The sequence below is a fragment of the Etheostoma spectabile genome, chromosome 1, assembly GCF_008692095.1.
Source record: "Etheostoma spectabile isolate EspeVRDwgs_2016 chromosome 1, UIUC_Espe_1.0, whole genome shotgun sequence".
In the NCBI taxonomy this organism is placed as follows: Eukaryota; Metazoa; Chordata; class Actinopteri; order Perciformes; family Percidae; genus Etheostoma; species Etheostoma spectabile.
In genome coordinates this window covers 19660018-19685238 of record NC_045733.1, presented here as the reverse complement: position 1 = coordinate 19685238, position 25221 = coordinate 19660018, and the positions used below count along the sequence as shown (strand labels likewise).

The 25221-nt window shown below is 41.0% G+C and overlaps 1 protein-coding gene across 1 annotated transcript in view; it reads right to left on the bottom strand.

The window, feature by feature from the left end:
• akap13 (A-kinase anchoring protein 13) overlaps positions 1-14898 on the bottom strand; it is a 103902-nt gene extending 89004 nt beyond the window's left edge. The window contains 1 exon segment of the mRNA XM_032523208.1: positions 14554-14898. The gene's annotated coding sequence lies outside the window, so the exon portion shown is untranslated.
• Positions 14899-25221: the final 10323 nt, after the last annotated feature.

Genomic DNA, 25221 nt, shown 5'->3' with positions numbered 1-25221 from the left:
ATGACCACTCCACAGTGCATGAGCTGGCATGGGTTTAGGTGCTTTACCAGGCCAGATCAACACCACTGTCGCTGACATTTCATTTTACGTGACATCTTATTGACCACCAGCTAGCCCAACCCTTTGCACAATAAGTTGCTACATTCACAGTTTGCGTTGTTGAGGACAGAGTTGATAACATTTAATTATCCAAGAAAGGTTTTACAGCTCCACCCTGCTTTACATTCTCTGTGAATTCACACCTGACAACTGAAAACAACAGCTCAGTCTGCCTCTGCCATGGTCCCTTCTTCGCTGTTGTTAAGGGAGGGGAAAGACCTTGTGATACCCTGATTTTCCCAAGCAGTCAAGGTAAGGTTTGCACCTGCATCGGACAAATCTTCTTTTCATATAAAGGGTTAGCATACAGTATACATTAATAGATTATTGCTTTTTAGGGGTGGCAGCTGCCCCCCTATGCCCCCCTATGAGGTAGATGCGCCCCTGCTACTAAGTTAATGTGGCTAATACAGAAGTTAAAGCCAACATGTTGATGAATTTGAGTTAAGATTCTGGCCACCTGATGAATGTACGTCCAATATTTAGTTACATTATTGGAGTTGTTTGGTCTCCACAAACCTCAAAACAAAACAATAAATCAGAGTAAAACAATGAGCAAAAAAAATAGCTACAACTTGTGTGGTGCAGCAGACTTGGGTGTTAGTCCTCTGTTTTCATCACTACAGGAGACTCTTTCACAAGAAAAGGAGTCACCTGATTCCTCCTAGAAACAGACTTCTGTGTCACAAAAAGCTTCAGTATTTTCTCAGAAGTACACAAGTTCCAGGCAATGTTGGTGCTGTGGGTAATACCTGGACTTGCAGGTCAAGTTATAGTGTACATGTCAGTTAATGTCTACTATAATTGTAAACCTGGAGAACATAGAGAAGACACCTACAACAACTGGTAGCTGCAACCTTCCTGCAACCAACACGGACAAAATATGTACGCCATTCCTCAAACCCGGACTGTTTTTTGTGAAAGTGCTTTTAAAGTCGTTTCTCCGAGATCTTGGTGTGAGCTACAAAGTTCCCTTAAACTACCGGTAGATTATTTTATTAGCATGGACTATTTTAAAAAGATTAAGAACAGCAGGATAGTTAGAATGGTGGATAAACAACCTCAGTCAACTTCCACGCAAATTCTGTCTGTCATACAGACTCCGGGTGCATCAAAGTCAGCTCAAACCATACGTTGTCACCTGAATGAGAAGAAGCGCTATGGCAGCATAAAAAAGCCAGACTGCAGTTTGCAAAAATGTACCCGAGTAAGTCTCAATCCTTCTGGGAGAACGTTTTGTGGACAGATGAGACTAAGGTAGAGCTTTTCGGCAAAGCACGTCATTCTACTGTTTACAGAAAATGGAAAGAGGCCTACAAAGAAAATAACACAGTACTTATAGTCAAACATGGTGGAGGTTCAAGGATGTTTTGGGGTTGTTTTGCTGCCTCTGGCACTGGGGGCATCGACTGTGTTCAAGGAATCATGAAATCTTGAGACTATCAAAAGATTTTGGCCCATAATGTAGGGCCTAGTGTCAGAAAGCTGGGTCTGCGTCAGAGGACATGGGTGTTTCAGCAGGACAATGACCCCAAACATACCTCAAAAAGAACCCAGAAATGGTTGGAGACAAAGCGCTGGAGAATTCTGAAGTGGCCATCAATGAGTCCGGATCTAAATCCCATAGAACACCTATGGAGAGATCTCAAAATTGCTGTTGCAAGAAGACACCCTTCAAATCAGAGAGACCTGGAGGTGTAGGAAACTTGTTTATGGTTATAGGAAGTGATTGGTTTCAGTTATTTTCTCCAAAGGGTGTGCAACTAAATATAAATAACAACAATTTTTTCTGACCTAAAATCTGTATAAAATTATGTCAAATTTGCCTCTTTGCTTCTGCTTTTTTGTGCTGTTCCAATGCATGTAAAGGTAATAAACATGTATATACCAAAACATTTGTCATTGCAACCCTTTTCTGGGAGAAATGGTGCATTTTCTGGAAAAGTTCCAGGGGTGCCAATATTTTCATCCATGACTGTACATTGTACAAAGACTAAAACACACACACACACACACACACACACACACACACACACACACACACACACACACACACACACACACACACACACACACACACACACACACACACACACACACACACACACACACACACACACACACACACACACACGTAGGGATGCAGTGTTTAGAATTACCTTACTCATCATCGGGTTTCTAAGAATTCCTAATCAGTAAAAGAGATTCTGAATCTCAGTGGGAATATTCCGGGTAAAATAAAGGTAAAATTAAAAAATTAGAAACCAACCTTTTTTCTTAAGTGATGGGAAAAACACATAATCCTACAATTACAATGTTCTTCACATTCTTCTTAAAATAAAAATAAAAGATAAAAAGTAAATAAAAATATGTCCATTCATTGTAATTCAGGAAAAGACCTTGTATCCAAACCAAACTCTGTTTCCTTCTCTGGTAACACAAGAACCTTGAGAAATGGCGTCCCCTAAACTCACCCTACGGCCACCCGACACCTACTTATAGAGATTAAAAACCCATTAACTCCACCTAAAACAGTGGGTGCAGTCAGCCTTCAGCAGAGCTCCTTAAGAGTTTCTATTATGACAGAACCTGCCTTTGAAATGCTGATAAAATGGAATTTCATTCCTCTGCAGCAGGAAGACCGCAAAGAAGCAGCCACACTGAAGTGCACCGCCGCCACAAACGAACCAATAAATCAAGACACAAAAGCCCCTCAATGCCGGGATAAGAGTGGTAATACGCAGAGTCAGGGTTGAGAATGGACCCGTTATGGCTTCCACAGGTCCCATGGAAATCAAAATAAGCTATAATTGCCATGTGACTGCAGGGTGAATTGGAGGATGAACAGGATTAGCTTCTCATTTTATTAATCAGACTACACCTCAATCAACAGCTGAGGGTTCAACAACACAACCACATGCAAAGTGCACACTAAGACTTCGGTCTATAACCTAAAGTTTTACATTTTACCTGCAGTGCTGTCTGTGAATGGGTTGTTGTTGTCTGTAAAGAGGTCTGTCTTGGGGAGAGAGATCCTAGTTCTCGGTGGGACACATGATTTAACAATCCTCCCTGGATAAAGGGGCATCCGATGTTAATGTCACAGTCAGGTAAACACCTCTTTGGGTCCAATATAAGCCACACACCAGTTATTTGAATGAGGTGCATTTATGACAGACCTAAAAGGTGCCTATGAAGTTTTCTTGTAAACAAATAAAAGTTTTCTTTACATGCTGTCCTTGCTGGCACATCACTGCATATCTTGGCATGTTGCCGGCACCTGTAGATCAGTGGGAAAGAAGATGGGAAACCATTGGAAGGAATGCATATTGCAATGCGCATGCATTGTGCATCCTAATGCTAGAAGCTAAACAAAGAGGGACCTACCCAAAAACAGCTCCATAGCACTAATATGGGTACAAAAGTCCCTGGGGAACCAGATGGTGATTTTTAGTTTTCATAATTGTAAATACTGTACATTAAGGTTTCCATTGTTCAAGAGAGCCAAGGTTTAATACAAACAAACCCATTGATGCACTCATGCTTGGAACAAAACTAAACCAAATTTATGTAAACATTCAGGTTGGTTTTTTTCATAATGCGTGTTTGAACCTCTACTAAGTATCCCTCTTTGACACCATCCTTCCAAAAGGTAAAGTTTTTCGAAATCTGCCAGATCAAAGAATATCGATGGGATCACAGTATGACACGCCGGCAAACAATGGGTTGATGGTAAGAACAGTAAACGGTGGGTACAGATCAGAGATGACTGAAGACCCGTGATGGCATCAACAGAATCTTTTCTGCCAGCACCAGTCTCTCACAGACTTCCTGCAGGCACATATTCCTGCCCAAAGGCCACATCTCTTTAAACTACTAAAACAAATCCATGTGCTAAGTGCAAGTCAGGTTTCTTTAGTTACTAGGAGCCCATTAAATATTTCAAAACCAAACCACTTCAGGAAATAAAAGCAGGTTACATAATCCAAAGGTGCTATCCTAACTGTGCCCTACAACCATGATCTACGTGCCCATTTGCAGCATAGCATTGCACTTTTTATCATCTACAGGGTCAGTATCACACGTACATTGGCCGCCTACTTATCTACACCAACAAAACGGCATCAATATTGGGAAGTGAAGTTGTTGAATATTTAACACTGGGTCTCATTGTACTTGCTTCATTTAGCTGGAAATCGACATGACATTTTGTTAAAATGCATTTTCAACCAACCCAGCTATCATGTCAGTCCTGGGAATCAAAGTCAGCAGCCTGGAGCTTAGAGAAGTGAAAACCACCCATTTCTTGATAAGGTAGAAAGAAAAAAAGAAATAACCCTTTACCTCAACAATTGCCGTTGAGCTATGCATATAATGTGAGTGTACTGATCAATGCTAGGTTTAAATTTTAACACCTACAGCTGAAAAAAAGGCGCAGGGGTCATCAAACCTTTCCTGAATAAATAGTGCCAAAAGTGCAGAAAGTGGAAGCTGTGCAGTACAGTACTGTGTGCAGAGTGCAGAGCACTACTTGAAATCCAAACAGTTCACTTTGTTTAAACTCAACGTACATACCTGCCAATCTACAACTTCACATCAGTGTTTTATTACCTGGAAGCTATATACTGCAGTCTTCCTGGTTCAAAAACCTCCCATTGGCCATTAATTAACTTGAAGAATGTCACTACAGAGTCATGTTATGTGGACAACAGTTACCTAAGGCTGCTTTTTCATTACGTTTTTTTTTAATTGGGCTGTGTATAGAGAGCCACAGTCAAGGACCTGGAAACACCTGTAAAGAGGGGGAGAAGCCCAATATAGACCTGAGGTGTCATCCAACACCAGGGCTCAATGATGACAACAGAGACAGGACTTAAGTCTCAGAGAGGGGCTGGACGGAGCTGGTACCTCACCTCCGCAGGCCTAGTGATTATTCTTATGTCAGATTGGATTTGGAAGTGCTGGACCTGGGGATGGATGTAAAACTGAATGAAACCCACTTTTTTGGACAGAGAGGCTGGTTTGCCTTTCTGTCCAAATATAAGTGTCATTCCAAACAAGAGCATTTTTGTCAGTAGCTAGTTTCCTACATTAGCACATTGGCTATCAAAGCCTTTAAATGAGGCACACCGAGGGAGGATTACGGCTCTGTGTGGCTCAGTTGGGTTTGACGTTCGTTTAACCTCTCATGCTTTCTCCCCTGGTTAACCACTAGTTACTGGCCTACCACTACAACTCCGACTGCACCCCCCTATAGCACAAAACCCTAGAGAGAGCAAATTGCGCCTGCTGTGTGGGATTCCTTTTACGGTTCACTATCAGCCCCGTTTTTCTGGGGAAGGGCTAATTTAGTCAGAGCTACGTCACCTCCTTAACAACGACACCACAGTAACTTGGACACCCAATGTTGACTACTATTTAGATAGTCACGGCTGTTTGATTTAATCAAATCTAGCTATTGTCTCTATGGACAGATACGAGGCCATCGTGGTGATGTGACCTCCACCTACCACACAAAAGCTGCCTCTGTGCAGAGACTGCACACAAACGCTGGCTGAATACACACGGCCGGGGGATGAAAGGTCTCCTCAGTGTTTGGTGACAGTTATTACCCTCTCCACTGAAACTAAATACCTGTGGGCCCAGATAGCATTATCTTATGTGAGGCACACTGGGGGCTGGCCTGGGCCTTGATCAGCGCTCCTACCTAGGTTTAATGGCACCTTTTCTCTGTGTTTCCACACCTTAACGCCACAAGTTGCTCTGTCAATATTTATAAAAAGGTATATTTTAACATTTGGGGAAATCTGCCTATTTGCTTTTTGACGAGAGTTAGACTGGGATCTCTGTCACGTATGTACGTAAAATGCAAAGCTTATAGCGAGCTAATTTTGCACAAAGACTGCCAACATGGGGGGGGGGGGGTGGCAAGCCTGGCTTTTTTTTTTCTTTTCTTTTTTTAAAAGGTTCTCACTTTGTAATATCTTCTTTGTTAAATCTGTGACATTAACCATATGTAAAAAAAGAAATGTACAGGGGGTTTGTGCCAAACTATTTCTTAGCCAGGGCCAGTTGCCAGGCAACCAGAAACTCTAGGAAATAAACAGTCTCGGACAAAACAGTAGGCCTTCATATAACCTACTATAAAAGGGGAAAACATTTTTCACACTTTGCATTTTGTATAGACTTGAATAAAGAAGATATAATGTATTAAATAGTGAGCCAGGCTAGCTGTTTCCCCCTTTCTAGTCTTTACGCTAAGCTAAGCTAGCTGGATAATGGTGGTAGCTTCATAATGTACAGACGCATGGATAGTATTAATCTTCTTGTTTAACTTTCGGCAAGAAAGCAAACAAAAAGGCCCAACTTTTGCCTTTTAAATAAGAGTGTTGCTGCTATGTTTCGGGCTCAGTGACCCCTTTAGAAAGAACAGGCTCGGGCTAGTATTTAGAGAAATAGTCATGACTTTCTGATAAAACGCTTTCACTGAAAAAATTGTATGAGCCTATGGCCCAATAATATGCTATCTCAACAGATTGTTCAACAGATGTCAAAAACAACAGGGCAATTTCAGCAGTTACTTGAATTCAGCTGCATTTAATACCATGACCATTACCAATACCATTTCTCATGGGATCCTGATGGGTGATAGCTCGGTGAGCAACGTGGATTTCTAATTATTTACAGAAGCAGACACTGGTACAAAATCTCTCTCACCGGCAACTTACTGCACTTACTCATTCAACTGTGGTGTGTGAAAGAAACTGATGTTAAAAAGAAGAGAAAATAGGGGCTGAGGAGCGAAGAAAACAGAAAGACAGGGAGAAAGTGGCTGTCCCATTTGAGAGTTAAGAGGTTTAGTTTGGAGAATCCTGAGCCAGGCAAACCTCAGGTCACAACGGGCCTGATCAGATTAACATTACCCCCACTGCAGTAATGGATGCTGGGTATCGTTAGGTTACATGGTTTTAATTACCAAACCATGCGATAAAAGTATGCACATCTCCAAAGCTTTAAAAGACCTCAAAATGGTCCGTGGTTAGTACTATCACCTCAACGCAAAACACTTCCGGCTTCAATTCTCAGCTCAGCTGAGTCATCCAAGTTTGGTCAATCAGAAACCCCAAATTGCCCACAAACATGCACATTTTTGTGTGTGTTTACCCCGTGATACAATGGGGACCTCTCTAGGGTCTTTCCAACATGTTACACTTTAACCAGATGACACATCTCAACCCAATCTCTGTTTCTTTAAACATTTTCAGAAATGGCTAAAGAAGTGTGAAACTAAAACCACTGCAATGGTTGTGGGAACTGGATTGCCAGTGATGTCCATGAGTTGCTCACTTCCCCTACTGAGTCCCTGTTTACGTAACAGGCATCTCGGCCACAACGTACTATTTCTCAAACAGGAAATGAATAACAGGATGGACTTCTGAAATCAATTCTTAAACTTGAGCTGAAGTAGTCCATCTCTAAAACTTACTGCTGGCTATAATAATATTAAATAGAAGATCATCTCTTAAGCACTACTGACTCATGCTCCATTTGTTTTAAAGGGGAACTTCACCAATTACACATGAAGGTTTGCTAATCATAAGGGACTAAAAGCCAGGATATGTCAGCCTCTGCTTCTTCGATTTTGACCTTTTCATCTTTTTCTTGCAAGTCCCAAATTTTATGGAGGAGCAAAACTTATTTAATTAATTATTCTTTTTTAAAGTTAGAATCATGAATTTCATCCCAATGTATTATCAGATTGTGATTTTACATTTTCAATAAATTTGACAACATCTAAATTTCTACATTCAGTTCAGATGTCTTATACCAAGCATGTCCATTACGTGCGACCAATCACAACTTGGGAATGCACAACATACATCATGTGACCAAAGATTCAGTTAACTTAGAGAAGAAATCAGAGAACTTCCTTAAAAAACTGTGACCAAAGTGGAAGAGACTCAATATTTTAGCACTGGTGTCTCAATGAGAAAGCCTTGATTATAAGGAGAAGGATATTCTCTTTGTATATATGGAGGAACGTTTGTATAATAAACTGAATGAAAATCAAATTTTGTTCTTGCAATTATTAGAAATTGAAATGAGTGGAGCCTCCATATCCCGCCCTTTCAGAAATATATCAGGTATTTTATAATAACCTAACCACTAGTTTTATATAGAGAAGTAAGCATGAATCCATAGCTTTAACAAGGCCAATTCTAACTTCATTTCCCAGCAGACTCTTAGGTCACACAGGTTGTTATCTAAACCATTTAGCGTTATCAGGAGGCGGACGCTGCTCGGCACTGTATAGGTGCATCCCAGTCAAACTTTGCCCTGGGGAAGATTAGCAAAACAAAAACAAGGAAGAAAATCAACTTTCTACATATGATACTCTTATTTTGTGGACATCACCACCTACAATCTAAGATATGCCTGTTTTTTTCTGTCACCTGAAACTACAGAGGAACTTTAAAAGCGGCATGTAAGCATCAACGGAAACCTTACCCCCAGTCTATTGGATGACGACGGCTGCGAGCAGACTCCTTCAGATGCACATTAATATCATTTTAGTTCCATCAGGAAGAGCAGGTGAGTTTATACTAGGTAGGCAGGTACCCTGAGTAGCAGCATGCTTGCTCTCACCACACTGCTTACACTGAGCTAAACATGGCTTTGTGCTCACACAGACTGTAGGCAGATCAAAGCCCTGATGTCAGAGGAGAGAGGCGGAGCCTGCAGGCCACAGGTCGGGCCGTGTACAGAGTTCAAATTCAAATCATCATTGTCAGATGACTCTACAGTATAACCCTATGGGGCAAATATGCTATCTTGAAATAAATTATTTTCACCATAAACAGGCATATACATGTTATTATCAACGTTTGTCAATATGTAAAAGGCCCTTACGGAAATATTCCAGTGTATGTAACCTTCTATATCGTAAACGGGCCCCTAAAAAATGCCCATTATGGTGAGTGACCACATCAGGGGGCAAGTCAGGCCAAATACAGAAGAGCTTATTTGTGATTAGCAACTGAACTATTAACAAAATTCCTCACAGTCTTTTAACAAAATACACGATAAGACAATAATAATGCGGCTGACAGCATACAGGTCAAAAGTGTGTTTTGGTTAGGTGTAAATCGTGGTAAGACAGGACCATAACGTGATCACGCTAGCAATAATAACTTAGTGGTAACCGAGGGAAATTGATGTATTAATAATATTTGGTAATCTAAATCAACATATATTACATACCTGCATGGTCACAGTATATTACATCTGAGTTACAGATGGCAATTGAAGTCAGACTAGCTTAAATTCAAGTCATGACTAAGCATTTAGATACATGAAGTGCTAGCAAAAAAGCTAACGCTAGCATAAGGCTTGGCTAACTTCAAATGTCATTCATTTCTGAAATAGTTTTAGAACCTTCTTGACAGCATGGTACACATTAACAATGATATTACTATATTTGTCCAATGTAAGTTGTTATCATAAGTTGAAGAGAGGAATTGACATTTACGTTCACACAATGAGTAGTCCCTTGGCCTCCAGTTAGCTCTTTTCACCCTCAGCTCCCATACTTTGGGTTGATCTCATTTCTCCATCTTACCCCTTACCCCTACCCCTTCCCCTAGGTTTTGCGCATTCACGTGAGACCTACTGCTGTCCCAATACTCTTTTTGATCCAGGGGTAAGGGGTGTATGGCCCTTGGAACTATAGACAGTGAATGAAAAAAATCCAGGGAGGACGCAAACTTACTTGAAACCGAGGGGTAGGATATCCATGGAGCAGCAGGCAACAATGGCTGCCGCATCGACCAGAGGGACCCACAAATGGAAGTACTTTCGGCTTAAATAATTGATTTAAAAATTATGACAGTCTTGTTTGTGGTCTATACAGTCCTGGGATGATATACTTGCAGCCATGTTCTTAACTGAAACTTTTTTCATTTTAGCATCAGACTGGTCTGGAATATCAGAACAGCTGTAGTTAATTTGGTTTTTTTGTGCTCTTGTGTGTTTTTTAGTTTTACACATTTGAAGCCTTTATGTTGTGAATGTAAGTAGGGTTTAAGTGATATGTTTTGTACATACTTATGTATGGTTTGCTGTATTAATTATTGGCAATAAGAGATTTTGTTAAAATGTTTTGAACAGAATCAAATGGGAACTGAACAGAATACACAATTATGTGTGTGTATACACATATGTATTGCAAACAGACCTAAGTACTACACAGATGAGAACATCTGCCTCTGCACCACCAAAGTGAACATAAAATAACTATAAAATACATAAAATATAAATGCATATGAAACTGTTGTCAAAACCCACTCAATTGACAGAGACGTGGAAGTTTGTGATCAATACTGTATGGAGATGTCACCAAGTGGTGTCCCGTTTCATAGGGGGGGGGGGGTTTCACCCCTAGCCCTTCCCCCTTGGTTTCAAGGGCCTAGGGCTAGGGGTAAGGGGTAAGGGGTAGGGGTAAGGGGTAAGCGGTTAGGGGTAAGGGTAAGGGGTAAGGGTAGGGGTAAGGGGTAAGCGGTTAGGGGTAAGGGGTAAGGGGTAAGGGGTAGGGTTAAGGGAGGTAGGTAGGGTGGTAGGGTAGGGGTAAGGGGTAGGGGTAAGGGTAAGATGGAGAAATGGGATTCAGCCTTTATCTTTTTGCTCCACGGGGGAACTTGTGAAATCTTTTGCAGCCAAATGTACAACAGTTGGGCATTTTTTTCAGTGATTTATGTTATTATCAAATTACTTCTGCAACATATGTCATAAACAATTCATTATGTCAATAAAATAAGTAATTTTTTAACATTCCAAGCTCTAAAACGTAACAAGTGCTTAACAATCTTGCTCTTCTTGGTCTTACAGAATGATAAATTCAATATTTTGGGAATCTTGACTGTTGGTCGGACTAAACGACAGTCAGTGCATCAGTATGTAAGCTGTATTTTTATGTTGCAGCTGGTCGTAGTGGAGCTCATTTGAATGGCTTTTTTATACTGAGTATTTTAATCAAAATGAGTCATATTTTATAAAGTGATTATATATTTAGTTTGTACAACCTAATTTGCAAAGTAACTAAGTAACCACAGCAGAAATACAGTAAATAAAAACAGTGGAATGAAAACGTACACAATACACTTCAGACATCTAGTTAAGTTGTAATATAAAGTAGGATAAAATGGAAATACTTAAGTACAAGTGCCTCATGAGTCTGTGGAGTACCTGTTACTACCTAGCTAGTTTTTTCACAGTTAAAAAATGTACTGTATGGGGATTAGATGCCGACTATAAACCACAAAGTCCCTGGTTCCAATCTCTCCACTTCACTACCCAATAAAGGCATAAAATGCCACTAAAAAGATCATGTTAATAATGTGCTGTGCACCAGACAGAACATGGCTCATCAGTAGCATAGAGGAGTCGAAAAGTGTCTTCTAACAAGAAACATCAGCCTTCAGTCTCACACTGCAGCCTTCTTTATTTTTGGGATGTGCCCTGCAGCCATATTGCGCGTGGCTGGATTCCATTCATATGTAAAACAACAAATACCCCAGCTGGTTTGTACTCCATCCATCCTGAAAATCCAGATTTTGCAAGTATCTGTTTGCATCGTTGTATTTCTTCTGTTTGCTGCCTGGTGAGCTGCCACACAACGGTTCATTTCTATCCATGTGGAGACATCTAGCATTTACACTTTGTTGATATTGCAATGAACAAGTCTGACCATTTCTGAGGATAGTTTTAATTATCAGACCACCATGTATAAATAATGTGCCATGGTGAATGCACAGTGTAACAAGCAACAAACTTCAATAGTTCTTTGGTATCAACCAAAATGTGTAGAGTATCAAAAATAAAAACATCAAATGTCTGGTCAGATATGTCTTATTTCTTAAATAATTCATTAATCAGAAATTTGATTCATATCAACATTTAAACAAGTTTACATAGTAAAGATCTTTTATGGTGTTGTTTCGGTATTGGTATCGTTTCAGACCCCTATCCTAGTGACCTGCTGCACATTTTCAGAGGAGACATTTGTAAGCCCACTGTTTTCTTCCGGCTGTTCTCATCTGCATTTTTTGTGGAAAGATGTGGTAGCTCCACAAGGACAGTAACAATTAACAACAAAGTCTGCCTGATAAGTCCCAGGGGGAAAGACAGACACCGTTCCGGGGCACAACGTGTGTACAAGCTGCAGCGATGGCTGCTGTTTTTGGAACAGTGAGTGCGGCTGCTGTCTGGCATGTCCAGAGGATTCCAGCGATTACAGTCTTAACAAAAACTGAGTCAAGGCCTTTCTTGTGAATATCAGCAGCAGGTAATTCAGCAGTCGCCCTCCCAGGCATACAAAACCCACCCCGCATCATGAACTAGTTCCTGTAAGACTCACTCTAATGCTTCCATTCTATAGTAAAAACAGTGTAATTACAAGGCTGACACAGTGCATATCCTCCTTCATCGTTAAATTAGGGGGTTTGTGAAGATGATAAATTGGCTAGGTTCAGCTTGGAGCCAGCAGAATCCTCATGGTAATGTACAGCACTCCCAATGGAGGCCAACTCCTCTTTATTTGTCTCATGTACTGGAGCTAAATACGTATTTCTGACTGGGACGGACTCACAACTGAGCCCAAAGTTTGCTAGAAGAGAGAGGACTGGTGGAGCCATTGTGTAGTCCTCTCCCGACAGCCTTGTGAAGAGAAATGCAATTGATGTTCGGCAAACTCAGACCTCCACTGCTGCCTTGTCTGCTGCTGCTTCCTGATGCTTATAGTCAGTAGAATGTGTAATTATCTCATTTTAGAATACAATACTCACTTTTTTACTTCAGAGACTGTCATTATAGACAAACATTTCCACTGATTAAAACATGACACCAACTGTGAAAACATTATGACCCTAATATTCAAGTCATTTAACACTTTATGGGTTACTTTAAAAGCTAGCAGCATTTACCCTTATTGTATATTTAGGATTTCGCAACTAAACATGTCCATTTAAATACTGAACATTGTAAAAACCTCATAAGCTAAGCACAGACTTTTATTCATTTAAACGCTGAGAAATCTACACTTTGAAAATGCACTTGATAATTGCCATCATCATCACTCTCTCTGTATATCTCAGTATGAAGTATGAAGATTGTATCGTCTGGTGACTTTAGATAATGACCTCTTCTAAAGAGTCCCACGTGTTTTTTTAATCCTCCGTGACCTCTTTGGCTACTCTTTGGCTCCTGCATGGAGGGGTGGGGGCGTGTGCAATCACGTAAGGCTTGTATCATGTGGTGTATCATCAGGTGTATTTCCTTACTTCTTTACTTACACTAGCACCTCCTCTGCAGAATACCATAGGAGGATAGTGAATATTTGGCCTACGTTCAAAAGCCTGAGACTCAGATTGACAGGCCGATCCCACAGTGAAAAGAATCCACATGGAGACACACCAAAGTCAGATGAGTGGGCTGCCTGCTAGACTACACAGTCAGATATACTGAGTCAACACTAACTGGAAGAAGGCTCTGCAACGACAGCCAGAGGAACAGATGCTCAACATGTTTGAGGAGACAAAACCATTGACTATAAAGAGGTAATTAAACAGCTTCTAGATCCTCAAGTCCGTTCGCCTTCACATGCTGCTACTTTTCTCGGGTTACAACTGCGGATCGAATAAAATAAAACGTGTGTGTGATCATTATATTATGGGGGTTTGTGCAGGTATAATGACAGAATAAAGCATACAATCACTTGTCAGATAATTGTAAATTTAGAGGCACAAGATAATTTTTAAAGACACTGAAAAGATGTAACATGTTGGATTTGTACTGACATTTCCAACTTTAAGGAAGCTTTTAGTTTAAATTGGCCATTCTGCACATTGTCACTGGAGCAGTGCGCACCATGATGGTGTGTTCCATGATGGGACTTCTGAGCAAAGCTATGGGTGTGTTCCAACATGTTTATGTGCCTGGGCCTTTGAGCAAGCGTAAATTAATTAATAGGCATGTGTGCAGATTCTCCCACTAGCATCTAAAATCAAGCTTGTGCAATTGAACTTCCTTGATGAAGAAATAGCTCCATAGAAATTGGAAGTGTGTCTCCAATCTCTTATTTTGACAGAGTAAGTATTACAATAAGGAGAGTTAAAGCAGCAATCACCAAGTGTAATTTCTTCCAGAGTTTATCTTAAATTATCTTATTTAGTGGCGCTACCGTCTTTAATTATTAAGTATTCATAGCCTACTTAGCATACTTTACTTAAACTTCTGTCATTTGAGTACTACGCAGGCTCCATAGAAGACTACTTTAGCTCGTGACATCTGAAGGAGACAACGGAGTCTAGAGAAGGATTAGCTACAGCCTCGAAATGAGGATGTCATGGCTACCGAGCAACAAGTCCCCGTCCCTCAAGTACGGCCAGAGAGAGTTCCTACCGGGCTCCGGTCAACCTCGGGCAGCGGGAACCAGAAGAAGAAGAAGAAGCATACTCCTCATCCTCCTCCTCCTCATCCTCCTCCTCCTCCGACGGATGATGGCCTCGCAGAAGTCCTTTAACAGTGAAATGGATGCGCTCCCACCAAACCTCCCCGTGCACTTTCTTCAGTTGTTAGCGTTTCCCGGGACAACTCAGTGGGAGGAGTGTGCACGAGGCTCTTCCAACCCTCCGTGCCCCTAGACGGCCTATGAACGTGCCTCGGCTTTCTTCACGAGCTTTCTTTAGGAGGTCACTTTCAGACTAGACCCATTAGTTCAGCTGACCTCCGAGACTACTTTAGGTGAAGTATGATGGCTGGGACTGGTCTAGTCAAGTCTCGTGGTCGCTGCCTCTGTGGCTGAATGAAGCTGGTACAATTTCTATTAGCATCCTGTGTGGGTTTTTCACAATAAAATAAGTGACTTGAAACGAGTTTTACTTACCGCATGAAGCTGATTGGTGCCGGATGTTGGGTTAATTAATACGCGCGCGTGTGTGTGTGTGTGCGTGTGCGTGTGCGTGTGCGTGTGTGTGTGTGTGTGTGTGCGTGTGCGTGTGCGTGTTGTCATCAAAGCCTTGCTTTTATCTTGAAGGTAAGGTTCAAACTACATAAGAAGTGGTTCCAACTGCTGCAGATGACAGAGATCTTACATGTTTTCAGTAATAATAGACATAAGGAAGAAAGAAGTATGACTTTAGTGTTGTTGCACAGTATGTTCACTTTTAGTTGTAGTTTTATTTCTATATAATCAGCTTTGTGACTCACTTCTTTATAGACTATGTGGACTTTCTCCACCATTGTAACTGCCATCTACTATTCTGAAAGTGCAACTAGATCCCATCCTGTAGTGGCTATAGTCAAACTATGAGGAATGGAATGCATAAACTTATAAAGTCACTAAATTCAGTACGGTCATATGAAATGCTAGTGATTGACAGTCCCATACAGTATAATGTCACTTCTGTCTTTCTTTCTTTCTTTCTTTTTCAGGTTAGTAATGTATCAAGTAGTGGTCCATGTTTCAATGTTTGGATTGTCCACTGGCCCAAACATTAGGTGTTTGGAATGCTCTACAGTAATATAGTATTGTAAATATTATATGGAGGTTTCATTGCTGTCTCATCATTATAATACCTTTTAGGACAGGAGAAAAATAAGTATTGTGGTTTGAGCTGCCCTCTGCTGGTTCAGCAGGCCGTCTGCAGTGATCTCTGAAAGCAGGGACACGTCAGCCCCATTTTCACCTGGTTCTAAAATCCGATCACAAGTTGGCAGCATTAAGTATGTGTGCTTACACCTGGCAGTAGACATGTGCCTTGAGTGACCACATGTGATCAGATCTAACTTTCTCCCTCTATATGCACACATACATAATCATTTCTAATGCAAACAGGCTAGTTTCAAGTGTATTCAGTTGTTACTCTAATGTCATGCATCATGTTAGCTTATAGGAGTCTTGCTGAGTTACTGCAGACAATGATGACCCAACATTTCCTGATTTTGCTGCTTCATAATAAAAAATAACAAAATAACGGTGGACTTTTATTATGAAGAATGTATAGGAAAGTAAACTGTTCCACTGTTTTAAAGCTGCTGGCTGCTTAGACCACTCAGACTCACCGGCTTACAGACAAATCATCTTAATAGATAGAAAATAAAAATGCTGGATGTTTTCCTTGCATAAAAGAGGTTACAATGTACAATCCTTTGTGTTTATAATACAGAGTCATAAAACGTGGAAAAGCAGACTCAAGCACAGAACAACAAAACGTGTAGTAAATACAATAGTTTCCTTATGTTCAGAAATTCTTCTACCACTGATGAACACTGTTTAGCCTTTAATTTCCTATTCCCAGCAGCCCATTAGTGTGAAACGTGTGTCAACCTTCCACAGAAATACATAAACCTAAAGACTAAACCCACACACCTGCACATAAGGGATGCAGTGTTTAGAATGACCTTACTCATCACCGGGTTTCTATGAATTACTAATTAGTAAAAGAGATTCTTAACTCACTACTGGTAAAATACAGTTAAATAGTATTTAAAAATGAATTGCATACATGAGTGTAAAGCAGTGCAGGGCTGACATTCAAGCTTGTAAATCATATCACATTTTTACATTGGATGGCACAAGAAGACAAAGATGTGTTTAAAATCCTTATTTTCCAGAGCACAGTCTCACCTGACTAGCATCTTCTGAGTGACATGAATTTAAATGAGATTTTATGTGACTATAAAAAAGGAAAACACATTCAGCTGAGCCTTGCTAGCATGTGAGCCCACACCTCCTTATAACATCACTGGTAATGATGTCAGAATGGCCTCTGTGGAAGGAAAAGAGGGTTTTCTTTAATGATAAGTCTTGATAACTGCACATTCATGCAACATATTTAAAATACTGTATTTTAATCATTATGAGCAAACTTTGAGTCCACATTGATGGCTGTAAGAGCAGACTGACCAATCAGAGTCAAGACACATATTTCTGAGTCTTAGTTCCCAACTCAGAATCTAGGTTCGAGTCTCTCTCGCTCCACTCTCAGCATTGCTTTTCTGCTCTTATGGATCACAACTGTCTCGGACAAAAGCATTACTGATGAATCACGCTATTGTCTGTCAGCTTTTCCAAATACATGTCTGTTGCCAGAAAGAGAAATAAACACCATGTATCCTGCCATGGTGTGCTCAGCTGGAGCAGACAGAACATACTGCAGAGACTCATAGACCATTAATATTAGCTCTTTTTTTGAGGAACAGTGTTTAGTAATGCGGACGATTTTAATAGAATACAAGCTGTTATGCCATTTGTTGACTAAATCATTGGAAGTTAGAAATTGTACAAATATTAAATGCTAAACCGGATTTTAAAGTGATATTGTGATTTTGACTAGATATTACATGGTGTAGCAGCTTAAGCTACAAAGACATGTTGTACAGCAAACTTCATTACTTAAAGTTCAACTTTCTGCACGTCCTCTATCATTAATCATTAACCATTAAACACGTGCACACGTAGTTAGAAACACACCAGGTGTACGGTTTCCATCACTGTGTGTGAAACTGAACCACAGAAAGGGTGTTTTGGAGGCCTAGCAGGACACCAGGCCTTCCACCCATCACAAGCCTCTGAGCTCAAAGCTTTGTGTCTCTCCTGCACCTGTAACCAGCCGAGGGTTAGGTAAATGGCAGGTGGTATTGAAAGAGTCCCCATTCACCACTATGCTGAGCTGCACTTAGACACATTATTGCAGTCTGGAAGAGGAGTGGAAGGACGTGGGGGGAATGTTGAAGCAGGGCAGTCTGGAACTGCCAGAACATCAGCGAGGCGGAGAAACAAGCATGACACAAAGAAGTACATAGCTGCCTTTGTGCAGCAGCAAAAAGAGGGTTTTGTAAGATGGAGGACTTAGATGGAATAGGATAGAAGACATAGTGCTGAAAACCCCGTGCCAGAGTAAACACTTGGATAGGGAGACAAAAACACAAGTTGCAGGAGGAGGGAAACCAAGCGGGAGCGAGAGGCATATCATTTGGCTGAAGTGCCGTCAGAGTGCTGCACACCCCGTCTCACAATTCAGTGGAAAGCTTCTCACACTCGGCAGCGCTGTTCGCATTTCCTCTAACTCAGTCTGGGCCTTGAGCATTTTTGTAATTTTTCTTCAGTTAAAGCTCCACTGCAAAACTTTCAAAAAGTCCAAAATGGCAGCATGCTGGAAAGGCTTGGAACAGTTTGACCTTCAATCCTCAAACTATGAAACATTTGTCATTAAAGCTAAGTTGGAACAACATTCTGGCCAGTCTGCACCAGAGAGAACGCTGCTGTCTCGAGTTAAAGGTGCTCAAAGGGATGTTCAAAGTATTTTCAAACAAAACAAGACTAGCTTGTCCCTCCTGCCTCCTCACCCCGTCCCCTCCCTCTCCCTTCAGTGCTAAGCCCCCCACCCCCAAATCCTTCTTGTCCGTTACTGGCTGGAACACTGAAACACTGTTTGTGTATGCTTCGTGGTGCAGGTGGGCCCAGTTTGTAGACCCTGGGCTGTCTACAGGGAACCCATTTTTTACAGTGTGTTCAGGGGACAGGCAGTACAGTATTAGGTAACACAGTATTAGGGGCCCACCATGGTCTATATAAAAGAGACTTCAGATACAGTATTAGGGGACCACTAAGGTCTATAAAAAAGACACTTCAGATACAGTATTAGGGACCACTAAGGTCTATATAAAAGAGACTTCAGATACAGTATTAGGGACCACTAAGGTCTATATAAAAGAGACTTCAGATACAGTATTAGGGACCACTAAGGTCTATATAAAAGAGACTTCAGATACAGTATTAGGGGACCACTAAGGTCTATAAAAAGAGACTTCAGATACAGTATTAGGGACCACTAAGGTCTATAAAAGAGACTTCAGATACAGTATTAGGGGACCACTAAGGTCTATATAAAGAGACTTCAGATACAGTATTAGGGACCACTAAGGTCTATATAAAAGAGACTTCAGATACAGTATTAGGGACCACTATGGTCTATATAAAAGAGACTTCAGATACAGTATTAGGGACCACTAAGGTCTATATAAAGAGAATTCAGATACAGTATTAGGGGACCCACTAAGGTCTATATAAAAGAGACTTCAGGTACAGTATTAGGGGACCACTAAGGTCTATATAAAAGAGACTTCAGGTACAGTATTATAGACCACTAAATTCTATATGAAATCAGCAAGGACATTTTATGTTTTCTTTACACACTTTTGTTCCGATATGCACTGTATACAGATGGATGACAAGAAACGCTCTTATCTATTAGTTTAGCCTTGTATTAGCTGCAGCCCTAAGCCTTTGGCTATTTTAAACTGCCGTGATTTATGCACAAGCATCTGTATTGGCAAAACTGCCAGTAGGAACACGCTTCCTGTCTGTAATGGCCTGTGATTGGCCAAAGTCTCCCATCACAGGCATTTTAAATCACGAAAAAGAGCCAAGAGGAGGTGCTGAAGTCCAGTTCTCTCAAGCCACTTTAATCACAATATACTGAACGTGCCTATCCCAGCTTTAAATGAACTGAAACCATCTATTTGAGATGGTATGGAGGCTAAAGTGCGGCGGCTGTGGCTCAGTGGTAGAGCGGTTGCCGGCCAATTGGAAGGTTGGTGGTTCGATCCCTGCCCCTGCAGTCATTGTCGAAGTGTCCTTGGGCAAGACACTGAACCCCGAGTTGCCCCCGGTGCTGCGCATCGGAGTGTGAGTGTGTATGAATGTATATCTGAGCAGGTGGCACCTTGTGCGGCAGCCCCGGCCAAAGTGTATGAATGTGTGTGAATGATGAATGTCTCCTGTAGATGCAAAAGCGCTTTGAGCAGTTGTTAAGACTGGAAAAGCGCTATATGAATACAGCACATTTAAAGTCATGAATCTCTCAGCGTGTAAATATTTGTCTTGCACAAAAAAATCTCAACATTTCAACAAACAGATGCCACGACTGTTTTGCTTCAAAGTTCATCAAAGTTATTTTGGCAAAGGTGAGAAATGTTCAGGAGGCCTATTGAACATTCTGACAGCATAAAGACCAAAAACCTCTCCCGAGGCTTCCTCTCAGCTGTTTGTTCTAGGAAACATAGTTCACAGTCCTTTGTTTCACCAGGCTTTTTACATGCTAACCCTACAGGTAAAACAACTCTCAGGGTATGTCACACATATTCTCGGTAACTGTCAGCTTTAAATTAACTCTGGATGTGTGATTTTCCAGCAACTCCTCATTTTTCCATCTCAGCTTGTTAGAATGCCTCAGAGCATCAGCACATACCTCAGAATGACCTTGATACTGTGTGGTGTAATTGCTCAGACATCAGTACACCATGCATGCTGCTGTCATTCAGATAACATCAAACATTAGCATCCCACAGCCGGTTGGACCTGTCCTCCTTTTAAAGGTGTATGTTTTTCTAAATTGTTAAATGCCATGATAACACCAAAACTAACTATCAGATGATCCTACTAAAAAGCAATCCATGTGTTAACAATGACAGTATATTGTTCCTCTCTGCCTGAGACTTCAAATGTTGTCCAAAAACCATTTCAAACACCACCATTTGCCATACTTTTTTTGCAATAAACATGTAAACATTATTTTGAGGCAACCTAACACATGCTAGTTCCAGAAAAAGAGCAACAAATGTATGAATCCACTGCTGAAAATACGCACGAGCAATTCTCACTCTGGAGCTAAAACTAGTGAGAAGTCTCACGCTGGAGCTAAGATGTCTCACTCTGGAGCTAAAACAAGTGAGAAGTCTCACTCTGGAGCTAAAACAAGTGAGATGTCTCACTCTGGAACTAAAACAAGTGAGCTGTCTCACTCTGGAGCTAAAACAACTGAGATGTCTCACTATGGAGCTAAAACAAGTAAGATGTCTCACTCTGGAACTAAAACAGAGACCTAAACACACAGGGTGAAAACAGGATCTGCAGCAATGTGCAACAACAAAAATATGGAGTTTTTAGAAAACGAAGCCATGTAAAGCTATTCTGGTACAACTTCAAAATACAATTATGAACTTGACAATGAGCCGAACATGGGCACGTTAAGCTTGTATTAGAATTTATTTATAATACAATATTATTATAATTGGCTGTTAACATAAAGTTAAAGAAATCCCAAGAAGAGACAGAGAAAAAGCAAGAGAGCTTTTACTGTCAATGCTCAATAATCTAACTCACTGAGCTTTTGCAGTCGAACATTATTTATGATCATTATGTTATGATAAGATACTTATAATAATTAGTGGTAGACTGAAAAAGCTCAGTCCCTGTCATGTCCACAAGATGTCAGTGTCTTTGGTGCCACAGGTCAGTGAGTCCCGCTGATCCTATCCGCTGGGATGTACTGTCTTTGTGGAGTCTTAACACACCACAACACAAATCAGTGTCACACAAACGTGGGTGTGTGTGTGTGTGTGTGGGTGTGTGTTTGTGTGTGTATGTGTGATTGTGGTGTGTGTGTGTGTGTGTGTGTTTGTTACACCAATCATCCTGAATACTAAAATAATATATTCCGACCTATGGTTTTCAATATAGTAAAACTAGGATTTCATTTTGTCCCTACAGTTTGCCATTTGCCTCATAATGCTTGTGTCTAGGTCAAAGTTTACCATCCTGTGCCTTTGTCTAAGTCTACATGTACTACACATGCAGTCCTGGATGCACGCCAAAGACCAGGTCAGGTGATCTGGCATGTCCAACCAAATGAGGGATTTGGGGTGGTCCGACCCACGCTGCCTCCCTCCCCCGTCCATTCAGTAAAGCCCAGCAGATTAACTCCCTCAGATCTCTCCTCTGTAATCAGGAGCAAACAGGACGAGGGAAGGCACAGTGACTTCAGAAAGAAAATTCAAAAGAAGCACAGTCGGGGAAATAAACAGAGAGGGCATGATCACTGTTGCTGACGCATAATCCCCAATTTCATCTCCCTGAATATTTCTATAAAGTTTTCAGGCTTCTGTTACATGTTTTGTATTAACCAATATGTTCCCAATGTGAGACAGAAAATCATAAATTTAACATAATCCAGTCATAAAGGTAATCACTTACTCTGAAACGTATCATACTTTGGATTGTATTACGCATGATTGTGTCAGAGACGATTTTTTCACCACATGGGATTTTTAACTGTTTACCCCATGCACATGGAACAAGTAGACAAGAAGGAGAGGGAAAATGAGCCACAACAAAATGTACAGGATGGTTGGGCTTATAAACTACAATCAAGACAGAAAGCAAACAACACCAACATGTATCAATTGTTCTTGTAAGACAAGAAAAATAGCGAAAGTGAATCATTTCCCACGTCAATACAACCCACAGTACATTTATATTGGGTGCATTTTCATCACCTTTCCACATGCATGGCTTTCCTTTAGAGTCTCTGAAGCCCTTTGGGGTCACATTGAGACGCACTTGGTCAGGTCGACGTTTAACTTCCAAAATGTACATTTTAGTGAACAGTGGGACAAGAAGAGGACATAAACCCTGGTCTCCTGGGTGAAAGTCCTGTGTTGTCAGCCCAACCAACCTCCTTTCTCAGATATTTGGTCTTTCATACTACTCGTTACTGTTGTCACTCTTAAAACTACGTTGTCTTACAGTGTGTTCCATAAAGACGTTAGTCTCACTTTGCCAGACCATCCACATGCTGCAGAGCGGCGGAGGGTCTCGCTTGTCCAGAATTCTGGGATGGGAGAAAAACTGCTCTGGTTTATTGGCATTTCTTTCAACCAATCACAATCATCTTGGGTGGCTCTAAACTCCCCACATAGCCACTGTAAAATAGTAATAGTAAGTAATTGGGAGTGAGAACAGGTTTGCATTTTATTGGCTGTGTAGAATAAGCTTTAAATGCATGTAAGGGTGTCAGGGGTCAGAGAAGAGAAACAGTCATAAAAATAATAAAGTAAGCAGCAGCACACAGTGGTTTCAAAACCAGAAAGACCAGTAAGAAAATGGACACAAGGAGTGGGTTTTATCACTTTTCCCAGAATCCTTCCCCCCTGCAATCCAGCTGGCTTGCCATTGCAGAGATTGTGTGGCTGGGCTCCTCCTCCTGAGGCCGTCCTAGAAGCCATCCACTGTAATCCCAATGTGTTCAACACAGGACGAAGCTCTGCAGATGAAGGGCAGAGACATTATGGAGAAACAGCCAAAACACTACTTCCCCTCTCAGGATAACTCCCATCTACATGATCCCAACAAGATGTTATTTTACACTTTATAATTCATACATATTGGACCTGAACGCCATGATGGTGTTATTATGAACTAGAGCACGTGATTGGTGGACAGTGTGACAGTGGATGGATGGGTAAAGGCAGTCAAGGCCGGGGCTTGGAGGAGGAGTTAAATAGAGACTGGTGTAGACAGAGTATGGGGGCTAAATTTAGCCAATGGCTCTGCTGGGGTGGAGCTAATCCTCTTTGCACTCAAATTATCTGGCCTTCGGATTAGAGAGCTTTGCCTCTATGCAAGACATCTACTCTCTATAATGATGTCCCATAGCAGGCCATACCATGTCCCCTGGTGGGGGTGGATGAGCTGCAGACTGACTGCAGGCCTAGAGGTCTGAAACTTTGTAAAGTGCTGTTGACAACGTGTAGAAGGTATGTGTGGTGTTTCACATAGTGTGACATAAAACATGTCTTAGTTATTGATTTTAAAATATGACTTCTTATAGACCAGGACCAAAAGAACTTTGAACCATGTTTGAACTGATGTAGTGTAGTTTGTGCATAATTACCTGCAAAACGAGCACACTTTGAGAAACTAGAAGAACTGAGGTTTTAAATGCAGCGTGGTACATGCATTTTGGCCTTGCAGGTCTTCTGTTATTAGCTTTGCCATTTGGGTAAGGCATATTGGCAAAAAGAAAAGAAAAAAATACCATGTTATTAGGTAATTCACCGTTTGTTATGTAGTGCACTGGTGTGAGCGCCATTTAAAAGTGTTGTCCATATAGTGACAATTATGCAACATAATGTAATGTAGTTAGCATGCAACTGTAAGAGATTGCACATTACATGGGAAGTCCGCAGTATTGTTTCTAGACAACTGAAACGTTGAAAATGATTTGTATAATATAAGGGGAAAACACTCTTCGGTTGAACTGGTCACAACTGGATGACACATTCAAGCAGCGAAGAGGGGTCGCAAGTCGACACCTCCTCATTATAAAGGATCCCGAGCCAAAACAGTAGGAGAATACTGCTGTAGATGAGTTTGAGTTAACCCTGCTCTCTCCATCCTACTAATGTATGATGATGATGTCCACCACCACCAGTGTTAGATGAATTATGCAGATCTTTTACTTAGCAAACAAATCAAGCTATTTTAAGATGGCACCATGGGATTATATATAACAATACAGAACAATACATGAATTGAGACTTAAAATACTAAATATTTTTAAAGAAGTAGTCTACAAGTGCCTGAGATTTTCTATAATGTATGAACTTATTTATGTTAGTAAATAAATGTACTTAGTTACGTGTAATGTCCAGCACACGGCAGACATTCTGGATATTCAGGATCTTTTGATGCATCAAGCCTTTCACTTTCACATTAAAGGAGCACACCGTAAACACTTCCATCAAAAACAAACCACATAAAGATGTTTTGGCCAAGGGAGACTTCAGAAGGTGAAGGCCTCTTGAGTCCCAAGTAATACCTCCATAAGTTAAAAGCGATTTATGGTCTATAATATTCTATTATGTAGAAAGAGCCTGGCATCAATCCACCATATCATCCAACTGTAGCTCTCTCTGGGGCAGTCCTCTCTATTTTTCTGCATGGAACCACAGGGACTATGTGTGGTGTAGGAGAGCTTTGGTTATCCATCTCTAGCAGTAGGTGCCACTTACACACATTCGTTATCACCTCTGCATTCATCCACAACCAACAGAGTGAACCAGCAGGCTGCCCTTCCTGCTTCAAGGGAAGACGAATATTTCAGCCAGTTTTGTTGACATGCTTATCTGGAGTAACTCTGGATGGATGAGCAGCTGCAGAGAGTCAATGTCTTACTCAAGGGCACTTTGACAGCACAAACAGCTATTGCCCTTCTGCTTATAGGA